This window comes from Oncorhynchus tshawytscha, linkage group LG05 (genome assembly GCF_018296145.1).
Source record: "Oncorhynchus tshawytscha isolate Ot180627B linkage group LG05, Otsh_v2.0, whole genome shotgun sequence".
In the NCBI taxonomy this organism is placed as follows: domain Eukaryota; kingdom Metazoa; phylum Chordata; class Actinopteri; order Salmoniformes; family Salmonidae; genus Oncorhynchus; species Oncorhynchus tshawytscha.
This window is the reverse complement of record NC_056433.1, coordinates 20,248,210-20,276,209: the sequence shown is the minus strand read 5'-3', so window position 1 is coordinate 20,276,209 and position 28,000 is coordinate 20,248,210. Positions and strand designations below refer to the sequence as shown.

The following is a 28,000-nucleotide window of genomic DNA, read 5'->3' as shown; positions in this document are numbered from 1 at the left end:
AGTAGGGCAAACAGGCTCTCAGAACAAGGCAAGCTCTCTGACTGCAGTGTTTCAGAGAGAAAGGGCTGCATAGAGTTTGAGACAGAGAAAGAATGCAGACAGAAAATCCTGCCAAATCAAAAAATACATCCCAATTTAACCTAGCTTTGCCAGACTGGTCAGACCTTTGGACCAACTCATAAAACTGTCTTGAGAAATGAAACATTAATTGGTTGGCAGCATGGGAGCTGCCAGTGCTGAGAGTGCTGCAATGTCCATTGTTGGAGATGCTGTTAGAGCACAGCAGCTCTAGAAAGAGAAACTGTCACTTTGACAGACAGCACCAAGTCCACATCTACACACTAGTTACAGAGACAGGAGCATGCACATTTATGGCATGTGCACGGTGTTGGACTGTAAACTCCTCCGCAACGCCAAGATGAGACCTAAAGTGCAAATACAAGTACACACGCACACAAAATCACATACTTACCCACACACACACACACTACAATTATGAGCCCCTTTATTTCTCCTATAGATCTGATTTAGAGTCCCAGCCACATGCAAACCGTAAGACAGACACACACACACTTACTGATCTTCTCCTCCGCTCGGGAGAAGGGAAAGCAACACAACTGCCCCATGGCCGATCCTCTCCTCCCCTCTCTATCACTCCCTGCTCTATTCCGTTGCAAACGGATGAGTGGTAAAATCCAGCACAGCTTCCACACCGCCTGAGATGGAGTGAGTGAATGAGGGTGTAAACGAGGGGCTGAATGCTGCGTTCGCTCTGTGATAGAGAGGGGAGGGGTTTGAGAGTCCGGACAACGTGACTGGGAAGATTTTAATTTACTGGCAATTTGAGAAATTTACCGGAACCATATGCATTGGATGAGTAACCCATTAGGGCATCCACCCACGGTGCTCAGAATAACAGAAATCATACTTAGATTATGGTAATGCTTCTTAACAGAACATGCAACTCCTGTAATGAAGCAGCCAATAAAACGTCATTTTCAAACATTTGCCAAAATGCAATTTGCTGTAAATCACTATTCTAAAACAGCACACCTGATAGCAGTTCCGTAAAAACAAGGACATTTCTAAACTTTGAACGGTAGTGTACATTTGGCAAATGTATTTCCATGTACTTCCCTATTGGACCCACCGCTATGCCATTTCGCTCCTGTTCTATTGGTTTTCGTATCAACTTTCTTTCGTATCAACCCCAAACTTTGAATGGTAGTGTATATAATGAATCCTGTCCATCCAGAAATAAATTAAATACTTCACCAGAAAGCCTGACATAGCCACAGAGGAATTGAGGATCAATACCTTCATTTAAAAAAATTCAAATCGCAAGCTTGTAGGCCTATGTCTATTCAGGAAGTCTGCGTGGCAATAGGCCTAGCTGATTATTGAGTTGCGGCCGTCAGTGAAAAGCATCTAAAATATGTCTGAAGATAACAGGTCTCAAGTATAATTTAAAATGTTGAGACAAGGGGAAGGGTGTTTGGCGAAGATATAGGCGAGTCTCTCTCCAGAATGGCTCAGCTGTCTTCTGCCAATTCTTGCGCATTCACTGTGTGAATGTTTTGCCCTTTAATAGAAATGTTTTATCAATTCCCCATTACATACAGTGAGTGTACAAAACCTTAAGAACACCTGCTCTTTCCATGATATAGGCCAGGTGAATCCAGGTGAAAACTGGGAACCCTTATTGATGTCACTTGTTAAATCCACTTCAATCAGTGTAGATGAAGGGGATGAGACAGGTTAAAGACTTAAGCTTTTTTGACAATTGAGACATGGATTGTGTGTGTGTGCCTAATTTTTGTACACTCGGTGTATTTCAAAACTATATTATTGAAATTAAGGTCATCCACAAAAATTTGCATTTGAAAATCATAACTGGCATGCAGAATGGTACAGGAGGATACATCGTAAGCATCCCGACATTCACGCACCAGCTATGAAGTCTAGATGAAATAATTGCCTCCCGTTTCAGTGGTAGGATGTAGCCTATAGGCTACTTTGAAGCGAGGTAAGACATGCCTCATAATATGAAATAAAACATTCAGAATTCAAACCATTAAGTATATTTTCAAAATGCATACTGCCTTCAGCTCACATTGTAAAGTGGTGGGTGACACACTGATAGCCTGTTGCCTGCAGTTGAATGGGAGGCGAGCTTAAATTACCAGTTGAGAAATAAAAATAGTACCTCTTTTTAAATCGTGCACCAAAACTGTTTTACACACATAACTGCATTTAGAATTGTTGCACAATGAATGGGATAATAGAGGCACATGTTTTATTCCAGCAGCAACCAGCTGAGGAGCTGCAGGAGATGTTCTCAAAATAGGCTCTGTGTGCTGGGCGTGTGATAGTTGTGTTGGATAAATATGACACATGACTAGCAACACACAAAAGGCCAATTTAAATTTCACTAAATTATGCAAATGAAACTATAGACAAATAAGCATGACGGTCAAACGTATTTACACCGACTGGTATTTCAATCAATGAACAAAAAGCATTTTGCAACAGGATTTCTTTTTTGGTCATTTTGGCCGACGACTGTTATTTATCGGCTTAAAAAACGTATTGAAGCACTACGACTAACTCACATTTAATGCGCTAACCTACAGACCCAAAAGATCAAATAAGAATCACACCAACAGATCAAAATGTCAAAGTGCAACAGAATGCTGTAAGTGAAAATCCAATTATCCTTTTCTACAATTCAAAAGTTGAACAATTGTAAATGCTTTTAGACAGTGGCTTTTTGAGCAAAAACTAAGAATAGAAAAATGACATGTCAGGCAGAGAGACAGGACATACAGATCTAGCTATAGGTAATGAACACTTATCTCTGATGTCCACTTCATTATTAGCCATCTCTGCTCTGACCCCACTGGCCCAGGTACCCCTCTCCCCACTGTCACCACCTCTTACCCACCATCCAAGGCCCACTAGAAGGCAGCCTTTGTGAAATACTACTCCAGGGTAACTACAGTCCTCTCCTCTACTTAACCCTCGACATACAAGATTTAATTAGCAGCTAATTCAATCTAGTCTGCTGGTATTCAAAACATATGTGATTGTGGAGGAGTGCGAGATGGATGGGTGGGCACACAAAGGCCAGCTTGGATCTCACACACACACACGACCATGACAGGGTGACGCCTGCTTAGAGGTCAGCACTGCTAGAAACCTGGAAGTCTCTACTAAGGGGGAAAAACGGTCTGTCTATCAGTCTGTGGACCTAGTCTAGATGACGGTGCTGATCTCAGACACAGCTCTGTTATTGTTGTTAAACACGGATAACATCAGAGCTATTTTACCTTGGAACGCCAGTGTTTATTATTTCTGGAATGTCCCACTGATGGCGATTTACCAGGTCTAGTTGCATTTGAAAGATGAAAGCCTTGATTAAATCAGATCTATCGACATGTATTGAAAGTCAAATGCACCTGAGCATTACTTTTAATGTTGGACAGCGTGAATCTGACAGATACGAAATGAATCAGGGACTTGTTTTTGTGCGAGAAATGAATAGATTTATCCAGACAGTGCAGAGACCAGATCATAGAGATGTGTCCACATAATTAATAATCGCACAACAAACAGCATCAGATGCATACAACAGCATGTTTCATATGCAGAGTCTGAGCGAGCAGGTAGGGCGAGGCCCTTGTTGTGCGGTGAAAGGTAGTCTAGCAGTTAAAAGCATTGGGCCAGTAACCAAAAGGTTGCTGGTTCAAATCCCTGAGCCAACTAGGTGAAAAATATGTTGACGTGCTCTGAGCAAGGCACTTAACCCTAATTGCTCCTGTAAATCGGTCTGGATAAGAGCATCTGCTAAATGACTAAAATGGAAGCAGGGGGGGAAGTTATCGCAACCAGCATGGGTCCAACTCACCTTGCATTTTTCCTCCACTAGTTACTGCTTATCTATACAGGGGGATTTTCTTATCGTTCACAGAGCTACTGGTATTGACGAGGTTTGACGAGGCAGCTGAACATCTTATCAAAGCTTTGTTGCTCGGCATATGGGAGCCTAAGTCGCTCCAAACTGTGGTTGTCATTGATGGGACTATGCTGTACTCTTAAACTGTGATTGGAAGAGATTTAGTTGGAGTCAATCTATTATGGAGGACCAGCAGCTGTCTGAGTGATGAGTTGTGGCCAATCCTAGATGCTGGATTAAACCTGAGTCAGGCCGTTAAGGATGTGTGATGGCATTGTAACAGGCCATTGATGAACCACATACACGGCAGCATTTGTCCTCAGCTGGCTGAGAGGGCCAGCAGTCTCCAGCTCCCAACAACAGTAACCACACAGCTGCTTCTACTCTAAAAAAAACACAATAAATGCACAGATTCATTCACACGTGTAGGCAAAATTAGGCACACACGCTCGTGGACACAGACCAAAATGGGCACACATGCACTGTTAAACCCTCCCCATCCCATTGTGGTGCTACAATGTGCCAATCGCTGTGCTTCAATGGAACAGGAGAAAAATTACAGGGTACAAAAACACATGACTGGATGTTCATGATGAGCTAGGGCAGTTTCCCAACGCCAGTCCTCCAGTAACCCCAAAAGTACACGTTTTATTGTAGCCATGGACAAGCACACCTGATTCAACTTATTAACTAATCATCAAGAGAAAGAAAAGGTTTCTGGCCAAGGAAAAAGCTTTTAACAGATTAAATGATCACTCTCAACCAACAAATGGACAATTCTTCTAAAGATTCAATTACAACATTACCATTACTCAGTGGAAAACAGAGAGAGCTAGAGAGGTTTGGAGCCACATGGATAGAACATGTGAAAAATCCTCTAAACATTTCATGCATTTACAGCAGAGAAATGTTGCCAGGAGAAATATATCAAAAGTGAATTTGAGAGAGAATGGCATTGTCATCTCCCAATGATATATATAATATTTCAAATAGCTGTTCACCTTAGAGGAAGACAGCCCTAAAATCTGATCTATCTCTGAGATTTTATATAGAATCACCCCCACCCGAAACTTACTGACAAGCAGCAAGATTTGATCGAGGAGGAACTACTTTATGCCGTTGAATCATTCAAAAATAGCCAAGTCACCAGGTTGATGGAATTCCAATTGGAGGTATATAAAATGTTCTTTACAGAAACCCCTACTATCCGGCACCCACCACGAGGGATTCATTTCATTATTAAAGCAACATGCAGAAGTTCAATATAAAGAGCCAATTCAACTGAAAAATTGGAGACCCATCACGTTACTTGGTTGTGATGACTGTATAATGTCGAAAATGTATTTTTTTAAAGTTAGAAAAGTGATACAAAATATAATCCACCATGATCAAAACGGTTTCTTGGCAGGAAGATTCATAGAAGAATGAGCCTTAAAATGATGTATTATTATGATAAAGCAAATGAACCAGTCCTTATATCGATTGCAGATTTTGAAAAGGCATTTGATAAGATCAGATGGGACTTCTTATATGAATGTTTGAAATACTTTGGCGAGTCCCTCATAAATAGGGTAAAGATATCATTCCAGGACTCAAACTCATAAATAATAGGTACATCTCAGATAGGTTAAAATTGTCAAGAGCAGTGAGACAGGGTTAGCCTCTCTTGCCTTACCTATTTTTAATTGGAATTGAAATATTAGCTATAAAAAGGTGTCAAATAGAGATCGAAGGATTAGACATGTATGGTTTTATGACTAAGATTTCTACCTATGCAGAGGATATCACCTTCCATCTCTGTCCTCAAGCTGCCTCCATAAGCGCACTCAAAGATTTAGACTGGGGTCTTTAAAAAAAACTCCAACTTGGTAATAACACGTAGTGTGTCAACTACATGGACAGAAGGGCCAGTAAATAAATGTTCTTGGAACACATTATGCCTGAATGCATGAACGACCTACATTTTGAAGTGAAATGTAAAAAGATTGACAAAATATTAACCATGGAAAGGCAATCATCTTTCCATACACTGAAAAGTCATATTAATGGATTATTTAGCCGTCTCAATTCAATAATCGCTTGTCTCTCCGGTCGCAAGATCATTTTCTAAGTATTTTTAGCAATGTATCTCCATTCCTCCAGGAGGCAATAAAATCATGGTTATACTTCCAATTCTATCCACCCGAAAACCCTGGGGAAATTGTTCAGCAACTTACTTGGTACAACACAAATATTGAAATTGATGGACAAAATAACATTGTGCACGAGGATGGAAAGTTTGATTTTGGAACATTGATTTTGGAACATTGTGTAGAACCTATTTATTTGTACAATTCATACGTATTCTCAAATGGTGTCTGCTATAGCAGTCACATGGAAAGTTAAGATGAAGAAAGGAAAGCACAACTTAACAGCATGCCGTACTACTATAAAAAACTATAAATGATTTTGGTCATTGTGTATCCAATTCTGTATTTGAATAGAATTGCAGAGTAAATTGATACACTGCTCAAAAACATAAAGGGAACACTAAAATAACACATCCTAGATCTGAATGAATGAAATATTCTCATTAAATACTTTTTTCTTTACATAGTTGAATGTGCTGACAACAAAATCACACAAAAATTTGATTTCCATTGATAATTTATCAACCCATGGAGGTCTGGATTTGGAGTCACTCAAAATTAAAGTGGAAAAACACACTACAGGCTGATCCAACTTTGATTTAATGTCCTTTAAACAAGTCAAAATGAGGCTCAGTAGTGTGTGTGGCCTCCACGTGCCTGTATGACCTCCCTACAACGCCTGGGCATGCTCCTGATGAGGTGGCAGATGGTCTCCTGAGGGATCTCCTCCCAGACCTGGACTAAAGCATCAGCCAACTCCTGGACAGTCTGTGGTGCAACGTGGCGTTGGTGGATGGAGCGAGACATGATGTCCCAGATGTGCTCAATTGGATTCAGGTCTGGGGAACGGGCGGGCAAGTCCATAGCATCAATGCCTTCCTCTTGCAGGAACTGCTGACACACTCCAGCCACATGAGGTCTAGCATTGTCTTGCATTAGGAGGAACCAGGGCCAACCGCACCAGCATATGGTCTCACAAGGGGTCTGAGGATCTCATATCGGTACCTAATGGCAGTCAGGCTACCTCTGGCGAGCACATGGAGGGCTGTGCGTCCCCCCAAAGAAATGCCACCCCACACTATGACTGAACCACCGCCAAACCGGTCATGCTGGAGGATGTTGCAGGCAGCAGAACATTCTCCACGGCGTCTCCAGACTCTGTCACGTCGGTCTTCCTAGGTTTTGGCCTTTCTAGGGAGTTTTTCCTAGCCACCGTGCTTCTACACCTGCATTACTTGCTGTTTGGGGTTTTAGGCTGGGTTTCTGTACAGCACTTTGAGATATCAGCTTATGTACGAAGGGCTATATAAATACATTTGGTTTGTCACATGTGCTCAGTGAACCTGCTTTCATCTGTGAAGAGCACAGGGCGCCAGTGGCGAATTTACCAATCTTGGTGTTCTCTGGCAAATGCCAAACATCCTGCACGGTGTTGGGCTGTAAGCACAACCCCCACCTGTGGATGTCGGGCCCTCATACCACCCTCATGGAGTCTGTTTCTGACCGTTTGAGCAGACACATGCACATTTGTGGCCTGCTGGAGGTAATTTTGCAGGGCTCCGGCAGTGCTCCTCCTGCTCCTCCTTGCACAAAGGTGGAGGTAGCGGTCCTGCTGCTGGGTTGTTAACCTCCTACGGCCTCCTCCATGTCTCCTGATGTACTGGCCTGTCTCCTGGTAGCGCCTCCATGCTCTGGACACTACGCTAACAGACACAGCAAACCTTCTTGCCACAGCTCGCATTGATGTGCCATCCTGGATGAGCTGCACTACCTGAGCCACTTGTGTGGGTTGTAGACTCCGTCTCATGCTACCACTAGAGTGAAAGCACCGCCAGCATTCAAAAGTTACCAAAACATCAGCCAGGAAGCATAGGAACTGAGAAATGGTCTGTGGTCCCCACATACAGAACTACTCCTTTATTGGGGGTGTCTTGCTAAATGCCTATAATTTCCACCTGTTGTCTATTCCATTTGCACAACAGCATGTGAAATTTATTGTCAATCAGTGTTGCTTCCTAAGTGGACAGTTTGATTTCACAGAAGTGTGATTGACTTAGAGTTACATTGTGTTGTTTAAGTGTTCCCTTTATTTTTTTGATCAGTGTATATTTCAAACGTATTGGGAAGATATGACAAGCCAAAATCATGGCAGCAGCTCTTAAAATTGTACATACAAAACATCAATAGATACATACTCAAAAGCCTTTCAGTGAAAGATATTCTATAAAATTCTGTCAACAAAGCAAATGCTTTGCATTTGGGGTGTTGAGCAAGACACGAAATACAGATTCTGTCCTGATGCCAGATGGTGAAATGTGCTCCAGAGTCCAATGGTGGCGAGCTTTACACCACTCCATCTGACGCTTGGCATTGGGAATGGTGAACGGTGCTATGCCATGGAAACCCATTTCATGAAGCTCCTGACGAACAGTTCTTGTGCGGACTTTGCTTCAGCATTTGGCGGTCCCGTTCTGTGAGCTTGTGTGGCCTACCACTTCGCGGCTGAACCATTGTTGCTCCTAGACATTTCCACTTCACAATAACAGCACTTACAGTTGATCGGGGCAGCTCTAACAGGGCACAAATTTGACAAACTGATTTGTTGGAAAAGTGGCATCTTATGACGGTGCCATGTTGAAAGTCACTGAGCTCTTCAGTACGGGCCATTCTACTGCCCAAAAAAAACAGAATGGAGCTAAGCATAGGCAAATTCCGAGATGAAAACCTGGTTCAGTCTGCTTTCCACTAGGAGATTAATTCACATTTCAGCAGGACAACAACCTAAAACACAAGGCCAACTCTACACTGGTTGCTTACCAAGACGACAGTGAATGTCCTCTTTCCATGATTAAATGCGGTGGTTCGCGCTTTCAGTTTTGTGCGAATGCCGCCATCCATCCCCAGTTTCTGGTTAGGGGATGTGACAAATATAATGTGATGATACTGAGTGGCCAAGTTAGTTTTGACTTAAATATGCTTGAAAATCTAAATCGCAAGACCTGAAAATGGTGGTCTAGCAATCAACAACCAATGTGACAGAGTTTGAATAATTTTGAAAAGAATGGGAAAATTTTGCACAATCCAGGTGTGGAAATCTCTTAGAGACTTACCCAGAAAAACACTCAGCTGTAAATCACTGCCAAAGGTGATTTTACAAAGTAATGACTCAGGTGTGAATACTTATGTAAATGAGATATTTCTGTATTTCTTTTTCAATCAATTTGCAAAAACGGCAAAAACATGGTTTTCACCTTGTCAAATGTCAATCTTGAATTTGGGCTAGAACACAACAGAATGTGGAATACGTCAAGGGTTTTTAATACTTTCTGAAGGCACACATAAGCAGATGCACACTAAAGATAACAGGGCCCTTCCTATCACCTTTCTGAATATGACTAGTGTTATTCATCGCTGTGCCATCATGGCTTACTCACTACACAAGATAGACGTTTCTAGTAGCTACCCAAGACAAACATCCAAGGTACATTATCAGCTGGCCAAGCCTAAATACCACACACACTTTCACCCACTCAAAGTCGATGCCATTATCATTAAAACACACTTGAGCCTATATAAATATCAACTTACAGTGGATAGTCAAATCTGTCTGAAATGCCAGGCAAAGGATTTAGACAGCACAATTAATAAATATTACCACAATATATCAATACATACACAGTGCTCATTTTAAATGTAATGATGCCTCCAACTTGAGCAAGAGGACTGTCCAATAGGCCTATTGCATGCGATGAAACCATCCTGTATTTCCTAGACATAGTTCAGCAGGACAGCTCAAATGCTATTCGCTCTCTTTTACCAATGAGGCCTGGAGGAATTGAGCATGTGCACCCCTAACTGGAGATCCTCCTACATTTACAAAAACAACACTGTTATTCTACACCACCCCCGTGCTACAGCAATGTCCAGCTCACAAAATCCTAGTTTATGTGTTCTGCAGCAGAGGGGGAAACAGCCTATCTTTAGGACTGTTAAAAATGGCCAGCTTCAGTCAGCTGATTTTAGCCATGCCTTCTGGTTAGTTCTAATCAGGCAGCTTAGTCTCCCATTCAGAGGACCCCCACTTTTGTTAGTGTCTTATTTGTCAATATCACACAAAATAATCACCACCACATCTCAGTTCAGCCTGTCAGCAGCCTTGATTCCCGGGATTTCAGTTTGTTAGTCTATGGCCCCAGCACGCTTTGTAGTCAGAAACGTGAATTTTACATAATTATGACATAACATTGTAGGTTGTGCAATGTAACAGCAATATTTAGACTTTGATAAAATACGGAACGGTTCCGTATTTCACTGAATGAATAAAACGTTTTGTTTCTGAAATGATAGTTTCTGGATTTGACCATATGAATGACCAAAGGCTCATATTTCTGTGTTTATTATATTATAATTAAGCCTATGATTTGATAAAGGAGTCAGACTGAGCGGTGGTAGGCAGCAGCAGGCTCATAAGCATTAATTCAAACTTTACTGCGTTTGCCAGCAGCTCTTAGCGCTGTGCTTCAAGCATGGCTGTTTATGACTTCAAGCTATCAACTCCCGAGATTAGGCTGGCAATACTAAAGTGCCTATTAGAACATCCAATAGTCAAAGGTATATGAAATATAAAATGGTATAGAGAGAAAGTCAACGTGTCATAATTCATATAATAACTACAACCTATAACTTCTTAACTGGGAATATTGAAGAACCAGCTTTCATATGTACTGAGCAAGGAACTTAAACGGTCGCTTTTTTTTACATGGCACATATTGCACTTTTACTTTCTTCAACACTGTTTTTGCATTATTTAAACCAAATTGAGTATCGTTTCATTATTTATTTGACACAAAATATATTTTATTCATGTATTATATTAAGTTAAAATAAAAGTGTTCACTGTTCATCCAGTATTGTTGTAATTGTCATTATTACAAAATATTAAAAAAGCAGATTAATCATCATCGGCTAATTTTGGTCCTCCAATAAATGGTATTGACGTTGAAAAATCATAATCGGTCGACTTCAAGTTCTCACTGGACATGAGTCTCAGTTAACTGAACCATGAGTGGTCAGATGTGTGTGAATGTGGACATCTTCCATTAAACTCCTTATCCTTGTTCGCCTCATCCCTGTTCTGACCAGACATTCTGTAGTGGTTGCTACTGGCCTTAAGCCAGCACCTAAGATTTCTTATTACATTCATGGTCTTACGATTCTCTACAACCCTACCCCTATTTTTCAAGAACCCACCAGTAGCACACCTCTCGCCAAATTCACCTACACTACCTTCTGCTAGTCTGCTGACGAAATGTAGGTGTAAAAGATAAGCATTTTGCCCTGTGTGCTAGCTCCCTCAGTAATGCAGTACATTTAAGCAATAAGGCATCTCAGGGGTTTGTGGTAAATGGCCATTATACTATGGCTAAGGGCTGGTCCTGGATACAGCCCTTAGCCGTGCTATATACCACAAACCCCTGAGATGCCTTATTGCTATTATAAAATTCAGGGCTCGAACCAACCAGATTATAATAATTAATAATACATTTAAAAAAATAAGTTACCAGTAGCACGCTCCTCTCGCCACATTCACCCACACTACCTACCGCTAGTCCGCTGACAAAATCAAATGTATTCGTCACAGTTTACAGCAGGTGTAAAAGGTGCAGCAAAATGCTTATGCGCAAGCTCCCTCAACAATACAGTACGTTAAATTAATAAAGTGGGTAGTGGAATCAATAGTATATAATATACTGAAAAAAATTAAATGCAACAATTTCAAAGATAGTATTAAGTTTGAATTCATAAAAGGAAAGCAGTCAATTGAAATAAATTGAGGCCCTAATCTATGGATTTCACATGACTGGGAATACAGATATGCATTTGTTGATCAGATACCTTAAAAAAAAAAACACAGTATCTGGTGGGCCACCATTTGCCTCATGCGACACAACACATCTCCTTCGCATAGAGTTGCTCAAGCTATTGATTGTGGCCTGTGGAATGTTGCCCCACTCCTCTTCAATGGCTGTGCAAAGTTGCTGTATATTGGCAGGAACTGGAACGCGCTGTCGTACATGTCGATCCAGAGAATCCCAAACGTGCTTAATGGGTAACATATCTGGTGAGTAGGCAGGCCATGGGAGAATTGGGATATTTTCAGCTTACAGGAATTGCATACATAGCCTTGTGACATGTGATGGAGGCGGATAAATGGAACGACAATGGACCTTGGGATCTCGTCACGGTATCGCTGCGCATTCAAATAGCCATCAATAAAATGCAATGGTGTTCATTGTTCGTAGCTTATGCCTGCCCATACCATAACTACACCGCCACCATGGGGCACTCTGTTAACAACATTGACATCAGCAAACTGCTCGCCCAAATCTGCCCGTTCCAGTTGAAACCGGGGGTCATCCGCGAAGAATACAGTTCTCCAGCGTGCCAGTGGTCATCGAAGGTGAGCATTTGACAACTGAAGTCGGTTACGACGCCAAACTGCAGTCAGGTCAAGACCCTGGTGAGGACGACGAGTAAAACAGATGAGCTTCCCTGAGACAGTTTGACAGTTTTGCAGAAATTCTTTGGTTGTGCAAACCCACAGCTTGATCAGCTGTCTGCAGGTGAAGAAGCCGGATGTGGAGGTCCTGGGCTGGTTACATGTGATCTGCGGTTGAGGCCGGTTGGACATACTGCCAAATTACCTAAAACGACGTTGGAGGTGGCATATGGCAGAGAAATTAAGATTTAATTATCTGGGAACAGCTCTGGTGGACATCCATGGCATTGTGTTAACAAAACTGCACATTTTACAGTGGCCTTTTGTCTCCAGCAAAAGGTACACCTGTGTAATGAGCATGCCGTTTAGTCAGCTTTCCACACCTGTCAGGTGGATGGTATGGCACCGATAGTGATGGTCGCTTCGAGTTCTTAGGAAACTACGCAGTAATATCATTATTATTATTATTTTTTTAAATGTATAATTTCTTACATTGTTACCCCAGGAAATCTTAAGTCTTATTACATACAGCCGGGAAGAACTACTGGATATGAGAGCAACTTCAACTTACCGACAATATGACCAGGGATACGACTTTCCCGAAGCCGGAGACCTCTGTGTGGACCACCACCCAGGACAACGGAGGTAATTCCAGTAGGCGATCCAAAACAACGAAGCCGCAGAAGGGGCAGACGAAGCGGCCACCTGGCCACGCCCCGTAGACAGGAGCGGTGTGCACGAGTATACTACTAGCCAATGCCCTGTCTCTTGACAAGGTAGATGACATTTGAGCAAGGGTTGCCTTCCAGAGAGTCAGATTGTAACATACTGTTTCACGGAAACATGGCTCTCTCGGGATATGTTGTCGGAATCGGTTCAGACACCTCCATGCATCGTACCGACAGAGATAAACATCTCTCTGGGAAAAGGCCTGGCGGTTGTGTATGCTTTATGATTAACGACTCATTGTGTAATCATAACATAAAAGAACTCAAGGCCTTCTGCTCACCCAATCTAGAATTACAATCAAGTGCCGGCAATTCTACCTACCAAGATAATTCTCGTCAGTTATAGTCGCAGCTGTGTACATTCCCCAGATACCAAGAAGGCCATCAAGGAACATCACTGGACTACATGCAAACTGGAAACTATGCATCCTGAGGCTGCATTTATTGTCGCTGGGGATTTTAACAAAGCAAATATGAGTCTACCGAAATTCAAGCATATTGATTGCGCTACACGCATGCGCAACACCCTCGACCACTTCTACTCTAACTTCCGTGATGCATACAAAGCCCTCCCCAACCCTCTGTTCGTCAAATCCAACCACGACGCCATCTTTCTCCTTCTGTCTTTTAGGCAAAAACTCAAACAGGATGTACCAGTGACGAGAACCTTTCAGCACTGGTCCGCAAGATTGTTTAGATCATGCGGACTGGAATATGTTCCTGCCAGCCTCTGAGAACAACATCGACCTATACGCCGACTCAGTGAGTGCGTTTATAAAGAAGTACATTGGAGATATTGTACCCACTGACTATTAAAACCTACCCTAACCAGAAACTGTTGATGGATGGTGGCATTTGCGCAAAACTGAAAGCGCGATCCACCACATTTAACCATGGAAAGAAGTCTGGGAATATGTCTGAATATAAACAGTGTAGTTATTCCCTCCACAAGGAAATCAAACAAGCAAAATGCCAGTACAGGGACATGGTGGAGTCGCAATTCAACGGCTCAGATACGAGACGTATGCAGCAGGGTCTACAGGAAATCACGGACTACAAAAAGGAATCCAGCTACGCCAGGGACATCGACGTCATGCTACCAGACAAACTAAACACCTTCTTTGCCCGCTTTGAGGATAATACATTGCCACCGTCGCAGCCCGCTAACAAGGACTTCGACCACCCCCCCCCCCTTCTCCATGGCCAATGTGAGAAAAACATTTAAACGTGTTAACCCTCGCAAGGCTCAGACGCATCCCGAGCCACGTCCTCAAAGCATGCACAGACCAGCTGGCTGGTGCGTTTACGGACATATTCAATCTCTCCCTATCCCAGTCTGCTGTCCCCACATGCTTCAAGATGGCTACCATTGTTCCTGTACCCAAGAAGGCAAAGATAAATGAACTAAATGACTATGTAGCACTCACTTCTGTCATCATATAGTGCTTAAAGAGACTAGTCAAGGATCATATTACCTCCACCTTACCTTACCAGCCGCCCTAGACCCACTTCAGTTTGCATACCGCCCCAACATGTTCAGACTACGCAATCGCCAACACAGTGCCCTATCCCATCTGGACAAAAGGAATACCCATGTAAGAAAGCTGTTTATTGACTACAGCTTAGCATTCAACACCATAGTACCCTCCAAGCTCATCAAGCTGGAGGCCCTGGGTCTCAACCCCACCCTGTGCAACTGGGTCCTGAACTTTGACAGGCTGCCCCCAGGTGGTGCAGGTAGAAAACAACATCTCCATGTCGCTGATCCTCAACACTGTGGCCCCACAAGGGTGTATGCTCAGCCCTCTCCTGTACTCCCTGCTCACCCACGACCGCGTGGCCATGCACACATCCAACTCAATTATAAAATTTGCAGACGACATTGCGGCGGATAATTTTAGAAAGAGGGTCCAGATTGTCTAGCCCGGCTGATTTGTAGGGATCCAGATTTTTTTAGCTCTTTCAGAACATCAGCTGTCTAGATTTGGGTGAAGGAGAAGCGGGCTGTCAATAATGGACTAGTGAAACGAATACCAAAAGATTTTTGGTGGACTTTTCCTTTAAGCTAGAGACAGACAGCTAGCTCATTTGGGTGCTCATACAAGGCACAGAGACTGCGTTTGGGATAATAGGGTGGTCGTGTCTAACCCTGCTCATTCCTTCAATTCTGCTCCCAACAATTAAAATCGCCTATAGAGCCCATGGCCTGTATCACTAGAGAGCTCATAACGACTAGTGAGCTACAGGCAGGAATCAGCTATGCTAAAATGTAATTATTTTCACCTCTATGGCCCATTTATTGCCTTACCTCCCTACTATTCTACATTTGCGCGCACTAAACATAGATTTTTCTATTGTGTTATTGACTGTACATTTGTTTATGTGCAACGTAACTCTGTGTTGCTGTTTTTGTCACACTACTTTGCTTTATCTTGGCCAGGTCGCAGTTGTAAATGAAAACTTGTTCAACTGGCCTACCTGGTTAAATAAAAGGTGAAATAAACATTTTAAAAATCCTAGTAACAAGCCACCTATGGGGAGGGGGGCACCCTTGTGGACACTGACCCAAATTGTCACGCTCACCCTGGGGAGACTAATATACCCCTTGAACCCTGTGAACAACATGGAACGCAGAGTAACTGAGGCAGCATTAAACATGGATGCCCAAGCGTCCAACATACGTTGTGATTTCGTGAGACTGTATAGCCTGCATGATCGGAAACTTGAAGGCACAGCGGGCTCTGGAAATGGCTGATGTAGTACCCCATTTGCCAAACGTAGGAGCAGTATTTTTGTGGAGGCCCCTCGCTCCGGGAATTACCCCAGCCATGTGATCGGGGGCTGCATGTAAACCCTGTTGTTTTCTTCATTCCCTCCAACTCCAGGAACTAAAAATATGAATTGTGTTGCCATAACACCAGGGGAAAGCTAGTAAGTGATTCGTCAGAAGTTAAGCATGCTAGCCAACGTTACCCAGAACGCTTTTTAGCATAAGTTAGGCTAGCTAGCCTCTGACCGCAGAAAGGTCCGTTTAGAATAACTAAGCGAGTTACCGCTACGTATACCAAACAAAAGAGCTACCCCAGAAACTTCATCATAGGGAGGCAGGAACCTGGCTAGCATGCTATGCAGTGCTTGTTTAGCTAGCCTGGTCTCAAAACTCCACTTTGGACCAGATCGCTTTATCAACAAGTCTAGGAAGAGGCAAGCGGTGCTAGGACGAGGCAGACAGGTGGCGGGGGGTACCCACCAGCCTCCCGTAACTGGTGACTGAGCGCACAGGAGCCGGTTGGGTGCAGGCAGCCACCACATACTCTAGGCAGACAAGACATTTGCTCCCACCACTCAACCCAGCTCCGCTTCCTGCATCTCAGTCTCAGTCGAGGTAACAGCATCCAGGACCTTGGCTGGGACTGAGATGCAGGAAGCGTTGGTAACTACACATTCTGTAAATCGCGAGTAAGTATCTTCCAGAGAAATGCTATAACTGCACGACTGGGAGAATGATCTCGACCCAGAGCCAGCTTAACCATCATCGTCTCTGTCGTTTTCGTAGCCATCTTACTCATTGCACCAGCAAATTGAATAACTAATTGTGATTAGAAAACTTATTAGAACAAGGATAACCTTCAGTGTACAACCGTCAGCACACAACATCCAGGGGGTGAATAGGCTCTACCACTATGGGACAGTTTAGTTGGTGCAACCTAAGACCGTCTTGTTTTGCAATTGTTTTAGTGGCGTGAATCGTTCCTGAGTTGAAGGAATGAACCCGAGCCTCACGCTTATCACCTGTGGAAGGTGGGGCTTCCAGCGAGAGGCCGATTTCATTGGCCTTGTCAGGCGTGATTGTAAATCCTTCAACCGAAATTGAGAGTGCGACCCCCCCCATATTCAACTAAAAACAACATGACATTCAGCCACCCTAAAATCAATTTCCTAATCAATACATAGCAGTTTCTCAGACAGCAGAGTGAATAATGAATAGCGTATAATCCATAATATGAGAGGAACCAGCCTGCAGCATCCTTGGCGGTTCGCACAAAACAGAGTCATATTCACAACATAGTAACACTATCAAATCTAAGTCTCACACATACATGGGTTAACCTCTTGCCCCAACCTTAGAGGGTGAGTACGGCAACAGTGTTTCAGAACTGTGATGTCAGCTCCTTGACATGGGTTTCACAGCTGGCTGCTTGTGTGAGGTGAGAGAGAGGGAACCCTCAGTGTGCTGCGTCCTGTCTGTAACACCAGTCTGACTCAGTCAGGGGAGTGGGGCCATCCCATCACAAGGCCAGCTCAGTGGCCCACAGTCCCCACAGGACCTAGGTCAGTGCTGGGAGCAGCTAGTAGAGATCAGAGGGTTGGGGTGAGATCCCCGACCTGCCAACTACACACATCTAGTGGGAAAGTCCTGGAGAGCTTGCCTAGCTGACACTGCTACCCAGTCATAGCCTTCATGAGTCCAAGTGACAGCTGACGGAGACAAGAGAATAATATACTATATATGGACTAATCAACTCACACCAGTGTGTATGTGCACACCAATCCCAATTCTATCTTCATCGTAATATCAGTCATATTTTAATTGTGTGTGTTTACAGGTTGTTTTCAAATGAGAAATTGGCCATGGAGCTGAGCTCTATTTCTGTCATGTATAACAAACACATCCTCCTAAATCAACACCCTTCCAATTTATAGCCTGTCCGCCGCTGACAGTTTCCTGATCCAGTTGGAGTCCTTCCAGACCAACCCGGAGTACCAGGCAAATTAATATGGCATTTCTATTGGAGCCATGTTGCTCTCAACTGGATGCTTTTAGACATTTCCATGTTAGTCATGTAGACCAACCAACAGCTCTGTGGACTAATTACAGATGAACAAGGTCTAGGCTATAGCCAAACCGTATTTTAAAGTTTTGTTGCCGACCCTACATACATCACACTGAGCACACACACTGGTTGAATCCACGTCTTTCCAATAAAATGACGTTGAACCAACATGGAATAGACATTGAATTGACGTCTGTGCCCAGTGGGATGGTACATATTTGATATGCAGAACAAGTCTATTCCAAGTACCACCAATTTCACAGGCTGTTAGACAGCAATCTGAAGCAAAATTAACTTGTTCCTGATCGTCTTAAAAAGCAGACTTAACAAACACAGCCAGAGGAGCGCACAGTGGAGACAGTCAGTGCACATGAATTAGGCTGCCCTTCTTCCCTCATCAGCTGTGTGTACTGGCTAATGAATTCCAAGCCTTTAGCTGATCTCACACAGACTATTTCTCTCACCGTGGGTGCATTCGACTTTTGCCAAGCTTGTTTTTAAGTGGCTTTAAGAGCAAAAACTAAAATCTCCAGAAGTTGGAGGCCAAACATAAACATTCCTGGGTTTTTAAACAATTAGGCTAATTCGAAAAAAGGTCTGTTCTGTGGTTTACTCAGTCAAAATAGAACACGAAGTGAACGGCTGACAAGGACACTTGTTCCCAGAGAAGAACATCATCCTCAAATAATTTATAAATCCAAAGAAAGCAAGCAGGGAATTCAAACAAAAAACAAGTACTAAAAGCCACAAAACACAATCCCCACCAATTCTGTCTTGATTATGAGCATCTATTGATTGTCAGAACAAACCTCTGAGGAATATCAAGGCAGGTCTGAACAACAAGCATCTTAAACCTCCTAATGTTAGTCCCTGGGTAAAGAGTTGACCAGATGATGTAGAGGAAAAGCACCACCCTCACAGACAATCACCTAAAAAAAGATGATAAACTCCCTCTGCTGGTCAAAATAAAAACAAAGCAACCCGCAAGAATTCCGTTCAGTAACATCAAGGGGCAGTTTGAAAATAAAATCTAGGCTAAAAAAACAATAACATCCCTTGCTACATCACATTATATGAACTGGTTCTGGAAATGTTTCTAGGATAAATATTAAATCCCAGTAAGAAAATCCCAACTGTACTCACTATTAGTCTGTATTATGATATTTAGACTTTCCTCAGGTTTAGTTTACCTCCCAAGTTTTGGAGTAAATAAAGTTGTGTGCATAATTCATGTGATATTGAAGTGGTACAGTAGGTATGAAGCAAAAAACGTTGTGTTCATCTCTTTGAATTCTAAATTATGTCAATGCGGACAGCAGATGAGATTTTCAGTTACAATTTTTTCAAGTCTGCCTCATGGTTCTACTCACCGAAACTGACCTCGGTGGTAGAATCCATCTGGGGTCTTTTTCTTCACCATTGAGCAGAGGACCAGTCTGAACACCCTCTCGTTTCCAAAGTGGTGACGAGCGTAGTCAGAGTACAGCTTCTTTAAACCCTGGGAGACAACACAGACAGACATGGGGATGTGCACAATGTCACATCTGACCAGATATGGATGTTTCAGAACACACCCATCCACCCTGACCCCACACAGTAACAAAGTATTCTCTAGGCTGCCTGTTGTCTGGTGGGAACGATAACACCAGCAGGAAATAGGTCATCCACTGCCAACAAACCGATAAAGCAGGGAGTGTCCATCTTCCCCTCCTACTACCCCCCTCCAGGTCAAATGCTCCTCATCCCTCCTCCCCTTGCCAGACCACTGTACATAGACTGCCATAACCATCATTCACTCAGCCAGGACAGTAAACATGTCACACAGTGGACCGGTGCTACAAATTCACTCAACCTGAGTGAATATCATGGTTCACAATATGATCAAAGGGCCTTCTTCCTGCCATGGGACAGTGACTTAGTATAAAGATACTGTTAAGTTTATAAATGGCTTACACTATCAAAGCATATCCAGACTATCACATCCAACCGTGATTGGAGTACCATAGGGCGGCGCACAATTGGCCCAGCGTCGTGCCAGTTTGGCCGTCATTGTAAATATGAATTTGTTCTTAACTGACTTGCCTAGCTAAATAAAGGTTACCTTTATAAAAAACTGTCAGGTATATTGTATTATTACAACTACTGATTTTCATTCCTAAATCACTGAATGTGCAGACATATTTCATGATAATCTACACATTATTATAATCAATGACATTATCATAAGGACTTTGGTCTTGCAGGGTAAATTGCATAAATTGATATGAAAGACAGAATAAATACACACACTTGGCTTTGAATTCTCTAACAATCGTACCTACACAACCAAATAAGGTACCCCTCAAAGGCAGAAAAGGTTGCCAGTAAGAAGGGATAGTGAAGCTGCACTAGATCTCCACACAGCTGTGTTTTTTTCTCTATGCATATCGTTCCAGCAGGAGTGAGGAGGCTCACCTGACTGTGTAGAGGAGGAGTTTTGGACAGCTTCATGAAGGTAAGGTGAGGCTTGAAGGCTTTGCGGTCACCAGACGAGATGCATTTCTCCTCAAACGTTTTCCTCACAAGACCTGGCGCAAATGACCAGAGACAGAGCGAGGGTGATGGGAAAAACAACAGCAGATCTATTTGTAGTTCAGGACCACGAGGGAGAGAGCAACTTTAAGCCAGAGTGGTGTAAGACAAGGAGATAATCAATAGGAGGAGAGGGCAGGGGGTATAGGGGTTAGTGGAAGAACACAAATGGCCAGTAAAAGACAGCAGCTGATAATCTGTTAGTGTCTATTTTAGGGAAGCTTTCTCCATCTAAAAAAGCACAGCCTCATTGAAAAAAGCTTGCAATATCTAAAAAGTACAAAATAATAAAGATATCAGATTTCGATTATGCAAGAAAAAAAAGCAAAACATTTAAGATGCACTAGAATGCAGAAATAGCTCCACCATTTTGTGGTTGCTAAAATTGGAAGTAAGCCGAATTTCAGATTGTGACAAAACAAACAAGTATAGTGTAGACAAACATTGTGTGAAATATATTTTCCATAACTACAAATAATTGTATTTTTAGCCGGTGCACAAAACTGAAAGATGCAAAAACTAAAAACATAGAAGCAGAAAAAGTGCCCATTGAACAGATCTACCGCTTCTTAGACTTGCTTTCAATGACAATAACTAATCTATGACTAGAGCTGTTGTGGTGACCGTATTACTCCCAGTCACGAAGGCAAGTGAAGACAAGTGACCGCCAGTTAAGTCACGGTAAGTAGGCTTCTCCAAGCTCTGATGGTCATGAGCAGCCAACCAAACGTGCAAATTGTCGCCTGTGAATGACGCCCAGCATAAAAAACAATGCCTTATATTTTTTTTAAATTACTTTTTCGAATCATACGCGCACACCTCATGTAGCCTAGCCCATAGTCTTGATATGGTTTGGATCACAACTAGAGAACATACCTTCTTAAAATTAAGCACCTTAATCCGCTTTACAAGGGGTGTTGAGCCTGTGACAACCCTCCCACTGTCTGCTCGTACAGGATGTCGGTCGGTGGGCGGAGCCGGGAGGGTCATCAGCAACATGGGACACCCCTGGGCTCAGGTGTGTTCCGGGTATAAATAAATACGCCTTTCCCCATACATTGAAGAGATTCTCTCCACGCAGACACACTTGTTTTTAGCTGTGGCAATTTGGGGCTTCTGTGTTCATTTGTTATGGCACCTCTCAACACCATCTATATACACACACACAGTTAATCATATAGTTAAGTTTAATAAATATATTTTGTTATGCCGTTATCTCAACGTTTTCTCTCTTCTTATTACGGGCTACGAGACAGTTCGGCATACATACATAAGCAGCGAGCGCGTTTTAAAGTTTGGGGAAGATCATTGTCACCATAAAAATGCACCTTTATAATAAAAGTATTACATGCATAATTACATTTGCGGTCACTTCTGCTAATGGAACATTTGCGCTTATAGCCTACTACAATGAGCGCATAGCTGGCTTGTGAAGAAATGCACTATTAGGCTATCAACTTTTTAAGCTACCTTATGCATACATTGTGTAAAAAAGGTTGATGCTAGTGGTATTAAATTTGGGATCTGGCGCATCCCACAACTGACCCAGACTATGTTCGGAATATTTATTTCTCGCACAGAATGTCAACTTTTGTACTATGAGAGATAGTAGACTGACATAGGCTAGTGTTTTTGCTGTTCGTTAGGCCTACTCATCTTGTTGGCTGATGAAAAATAAAATGGACAGTTAGTCCAATATCTTAAATATGTACCTCGGAATTCATATCTCCCTCACTAGCTTTAAGCACCAGCTGTCAGAGCATCTCACAGATCACTGCACATAGCCCATCTATCTACCTACCTCATCCCCATACAGTATTTATTTATTTATCTTGCTCCTTTGCACCCCAATATCTCTACTTGCACATTCATCTTCTGCACATCTACCATTCCAGTGTTTAATTGCTATATTGCTCTGACATGCACAAGTGGCACACCATGGATTAAATCAAGAATAGTCTGAAGGGTGACAATATTAACCTATCACTCGTGTGCCACTTGTGAATTATATATTGTTGCCTGTGAATGCCCAGCATAAAAAACAATGCCAAAAACCAAGCTATGAAGTTGAAGGAAGTCTGTAGAGCGCCGAGACAGGATTGTGTCGAGGCACAGATCTGGGAAAGGGTACCAAGAAAAGTCTGCAGCATTGAAGGTCCAAGAACACAGAGGCCTCCATCATTCTTAAATGGAAGAAGTTTGGAACCACCAAGACTCTTCCTCGAGCTGGCCTCCCAGCCAAATTGAGCAATCGGGGGAGAAGGGCCTTGGTCAGGGAGGTGACCAAGAACCCAATGGTCACTGACAGAGCTCCAGTGTTCCTATGTGGAGATGGGAGAACCTTCCACAATCTCTGCAGCACTCCACCAATCAGGCCTTTACGGTAGAGTGGCAGCCCGCTTGGAGCTTGCCAAAACACACCTAAAGGACTCAGACCATGACAAACAAGATTCTCTGGTCTGATGAAACCAAGATTGAACACTTTAGCCTGAATGCCAAGCGTCACATCTGGAGGAAACCTGGCACCATTCCTACGGTGAAGAGTGGTGGTGGCAGCATCATGCTGTGAGGATGTTTTCAGCGGCAGAGACTGGGAGACTAGTCAGCATCAGGGGGAAAATGAACGGAGTAAAGTACAGAGAGATCCTTGATGAAGTCCTGGGCACTCTGGAGCAGGTTCTCAAACTGGGGCGAAGGATCACCTTCCAACAGGACAATGATCCTAAGCACACAGCTTTGGGACAAGTCTCTGAATGTCCTTGAGTGGCCCAGCCAGAGCCCGGACTTGAACCAGATCAAACATCTCTGGAGAGACCTGAAAATAGCTGTGCAGCGACGCTCCCCATCCAACCTGACAAGAGCTTGAGAGGATCTGCAGAGAAGCATGTGAGAAACTTCCCATATAGAGGTGTGCCAAGCTTGTAGCTTCTTACCCAAGAAGACTCAAGGCTGTAATCGCTGCCAAAGGTGTTCCAACAAATTACTGAGTAAAGCAGGACTGAAACACACCTTTTTAGCATCGCTTTTCCTTAGGCTGCTATTTAGTCATTCAGTTTTTAATTGTTATTTTTTAGTTTATCCTTTTATGTAGTAAATATTTAAGTTATTTTCATTGTTAATTCGATTATTCTCCCCCCCCCCGTGACTCACATTGCGTTGCATTCCATGTCTGAAATGTGCTGTATAAATAATTGATATTGCAGCTTAAATATTCATTTATGAAAGCATACCATTTAAAATGGCTAAAAACAATGCTCATATACAGATTTATTCTAAAATTGGCAGCCCAACTCACATCAATATACAGCTAGATAGGCACGGTGAGTGACTGCAAAGACTCCGCACACGGGATGAAAGCAGGTGGAGGAGAATGGGAAGCAAGAGAGTAAGGAGAGGGGGGTTGGGTGGGGGAGCAGCAGCCGACTAGCAGTAGCACCCACCTGCGATCTGGACCAGTTTGACAAGGTTCTCTCCCTGGGCCAACTCTACAAAACACCACCTTCCTGAAGTGTCCGATGCTGTGGAAGGGCAGGATGAGCTCTCGCCCCCGCAGCAGGTCCTGCAGTGATGCCTTCATCTGGGCCACTGCACACACTGCCCTGCAGTCAGCAGAGCACAGCATTAATCCCCTCCATCCCTCGCTCTCTCTCTACTTCATCCTCTTTCCACCACGGTCACACACCGGCCAGTCAGGCTAATACATACATTTACCCCTGCAGTATTTAGTGATGCAAATATACATTTCCTGGAATGTGTACACAGTCAGACATGTAGCCATGTGTTAGTCATAGGGAGATACAGTTTTAGGACTATATATTTTGTGGCTATGGAGGTTCAAGAAAGTGGAAGTGGTTACCTACATTGTGTTTTACTGTATGTTTTCAGAAAATACCACACTGCACTGAATGTTTTCACCTATGGACAAATTATATTTTAAATCAGTATTCTCTCTGCAAATGTGTAGGATAAAGAAACAGACAGAATATAGCTTCTGCCATCTATAAACAGAGGGTGGCTGTTTGGTTGAAATAAGTGAGATCAGCTGCAGATACTCACAAGTTTACTTCCTCTTGACTGGCCAAGTGGGTCACCAGCAGCGTGATGTGGAGACTGGCTACAGGCACCAGAGCCCGAGTGAGTCTGGAGTCCCTCTGCATCACCAGGGCCTGCACTGATCTGCACAAGTAGAGCATGCCATTCACTCTCTGGCCATCCAGTTCCTGCAGTTGCCTTGTGATCACATTTAAAGTGAAACAAGCAGTAATTTATTCCAATTATCAGTGAGCTCATGTGGAGAAACGTTTAAGAAATACCGCAAAATAAAAATATAACATTTACTTTTCAACAAACAAAAAAACAAATTCATAAAATTGTACTTTACAATTTGTGATGGGTATTGAAACAAAGTAGTTTGGGCCTTGTGTTTTCTGTCTCTCTGCATCCTCCTCACTCTCTAACCAAACACCTACCTACCCCTCTTTCGCTTCTTCTTCAAATTGGCCTCTGGCTTGGTAACTAGGGGAAATGTAGCACAATGATATGATTAGTGTTTTACAGGAGACAAATGTGTGATTCTGCTATTCTGTAGTTGGATTTGACTGCCCTCCTGTAAAACCAACCGCCAGTCAAGTCAACAATGCATTATTTATCGCCACTAGGCAGCTGGAGGAAATTTGAATTCAAGGGCAGCTGCGGTACAAGGAAGGTCCTTGCATCAATTGGCAACTACTACAAATAACCAGTCATTATAGACTTACAGAGTTGGTGCCACCAGCATAGAGCCCTGTCATGGTAACTACTGAACTCATCCTCTCTATAAAAAGGTATGTTACAACCATGTTATATTAGTCTGGAGATGTTAATTTAAGTTAACCTAGATATACATGCATAAATAAAATGGCATAAACTGTTTACAGCCAAGGTTGTTCCATATTGCTGTAGCTGCGAATGGAAGTTCTGACATGAGATTGTCAGAGCATTCTGATGACTTGGACTTCTGTTTCCTTCCACGTGGCTTTTGGGGTCTCTTCTTGATCCTCTTCACTATTTCATTTTCTGAGGAACAAGGGGGAGATGATGACAGCATGCAAATGGCTAAGATGGATCCTCCTAATATCGCAGACATAATTTCCAACAAAAGTGCGTCAAGACTCTGGGTGAATGTCATGAATATTTGAAGCTAGTGAACACAAGCTATTCCTTGAAAGTAGTTGAGCAACAGAAAAAAACTGCTCATAGTAAAATGTATGGTCTGACTGAATGGATTATGTGTGTGACTCACAGGAGGATGCGGAGGGGAGAACGGCTCATAATACTGTCCAGTACGGAGTAAATGGATTCAAACATCTGGAAACCATGTGTTTGATACCATTCCACTCCAGTCATTAACACAAGCCCATTCTTCCCAATTAAGGTGCCACCAACCTGCTGTGGTGACTCTACCCCATCCATTGTGGTGCTTTGACAACAACAAGAATGCAAACAGTTTCTTGTGATGCAGTGTGAGAGTGATGATCCTAGAACTTCTGATATTAAGCCATGGAACTGGCCCCCACCAAGACAGTACATAACAATATAATGTACTTCGATTAAAAAATATATTAAAAAATAAGGGGGCTCTATCTGTTTGTGCAGCATGTCATCCAATGACTATGGAATGCACTTAACCTTTGATGTTACAGTGAGAAGAGAATGTTCTCACAATTCTCTAATAATAGTTATCTTTTTCAAATCTCATTTTAAATTTGTCACATGGGCCGAATACAACAGGTGTTTCACCTTACCGTGAAATGCTTACTTACAAGCCCTTAACCAACAACGCAGTTAAGAAAATTTACAACAAAAAAGTAACAATAATGAGGCTATATAAAGGGGGTACCAGTACCGAATCAATATGCAGGGTGCAGGTTAGTCGAGGCAATTTGTACATTAGGTAGGGGTAAAGTGACTATGCATAGATAATAAACAGCAAGTAGCTAGTGAGGTTAATTATTTCCATTTTCCATTGAGGTTGGACTACTTAAATTTCCCTCCTTGACAAGAGTCAATAGAGTCTCAAAGCCACAAGAGGGTAGAAGACATTGTAAACATTGCTTGTTAGGGGGATGTAGTTGCAGAAACAATGGAATGGTTTTGTCGACTTCCTCAATCGCTGTTCCAAATTACAATGTGGAAGACGAAAGTGCTGTTTTACACAGAGTCAATGAAAAGCTGTCACGCCCCACCCTCAAACTTTGGAATCAAAGAGGCCAGGTTCCACTCATTTAGCGCATTTCTGTGATGATAATAGGTTATATATATATTTCTTACCAGGGGCGATGAGCTCCTTCACATTGCAATGCAAGTGACTTTCCTCAGCAGCAACTATATCAGTCGATGGATCATGTGCAGGTGACAGCAAGAGGTCGTTGTCATGTTCCTTGCTACTTGTCTCGAGCTCGACAGCATAATCAGTCCCAGTGACCGACTGCATTCCAAAGAAGTTACCTGACCTTGAGGTAAATACAGAAAAGTAGAAACCGTTTTGATTAGCTTCCTTTGTCAAATTTAGCGTGGGGCTTCGTGCAGTTTGCACATTGATGTTCTCGGACTGCAAGCTTTCTGTGAAGCAGGCAAACCCCTCTAATAGATTTAAGAAGTGAAGTCTGAGCAGGACAACCTAAATGAGACTAACCAGCTAACGTTAGCTAGCTACATAGCATTTGGAGTAAGGATAGTTAACTCACGAGTGACCAGGCCATAGCATTCAGTCTTTTATTACTAGCTAGCTAGCTACCTTTAGCTAACTAGCTCCTGTAATCTGTTAAAACACGTCTAATTCAAGTTAGCTAGTAACGTCGCTAGCAAATTGAAAGGCTAGCTTGGTAGAGAATTAAAAACAAAATGTCCAGCATTTGTTTTCAGCATGAAGTTAAATGGTGCTTTTTGCAGCAAACCTGCAAAATGTGTGCTTACTCCTAGCTAACATAACTCAATACACATGTAAACACAAGACTACGGATACTCAAAATGATCAAATTACATACGCTTATGACAAAAACAAACGTTAGAACCAGTTTTTGTCAATCAAGGCAACGTGTTACCTTTTATATTTGTTTGTCTGTAAACGGAATTAAATTAGCTAGCTTTTTTATTTGACCTTTATTTAACTAGGCAAGTCACTTAAGAACAAATTCTTATTTACAATGATGGTCTGGCAAAAAGCCTTTGTCGGGACGGGGGCTGGATAAAAAAATATATAAATAATAACAAATATAGGACAAAACACACATGACAAGAGAGAC

At 42.7% G+C, this 28,000-nt stretch overlaps 1 pseudogene; it reads right to left on the bottom strand.

Annotated features, from left to right (window-relative positions):
* The window catches only part of LOC112250122, a 38,806-nt pseudogene that overhangs the window by 7,242 nt on the left and 3,564 nt on the right, over positions 1–28,000 (bottom strand).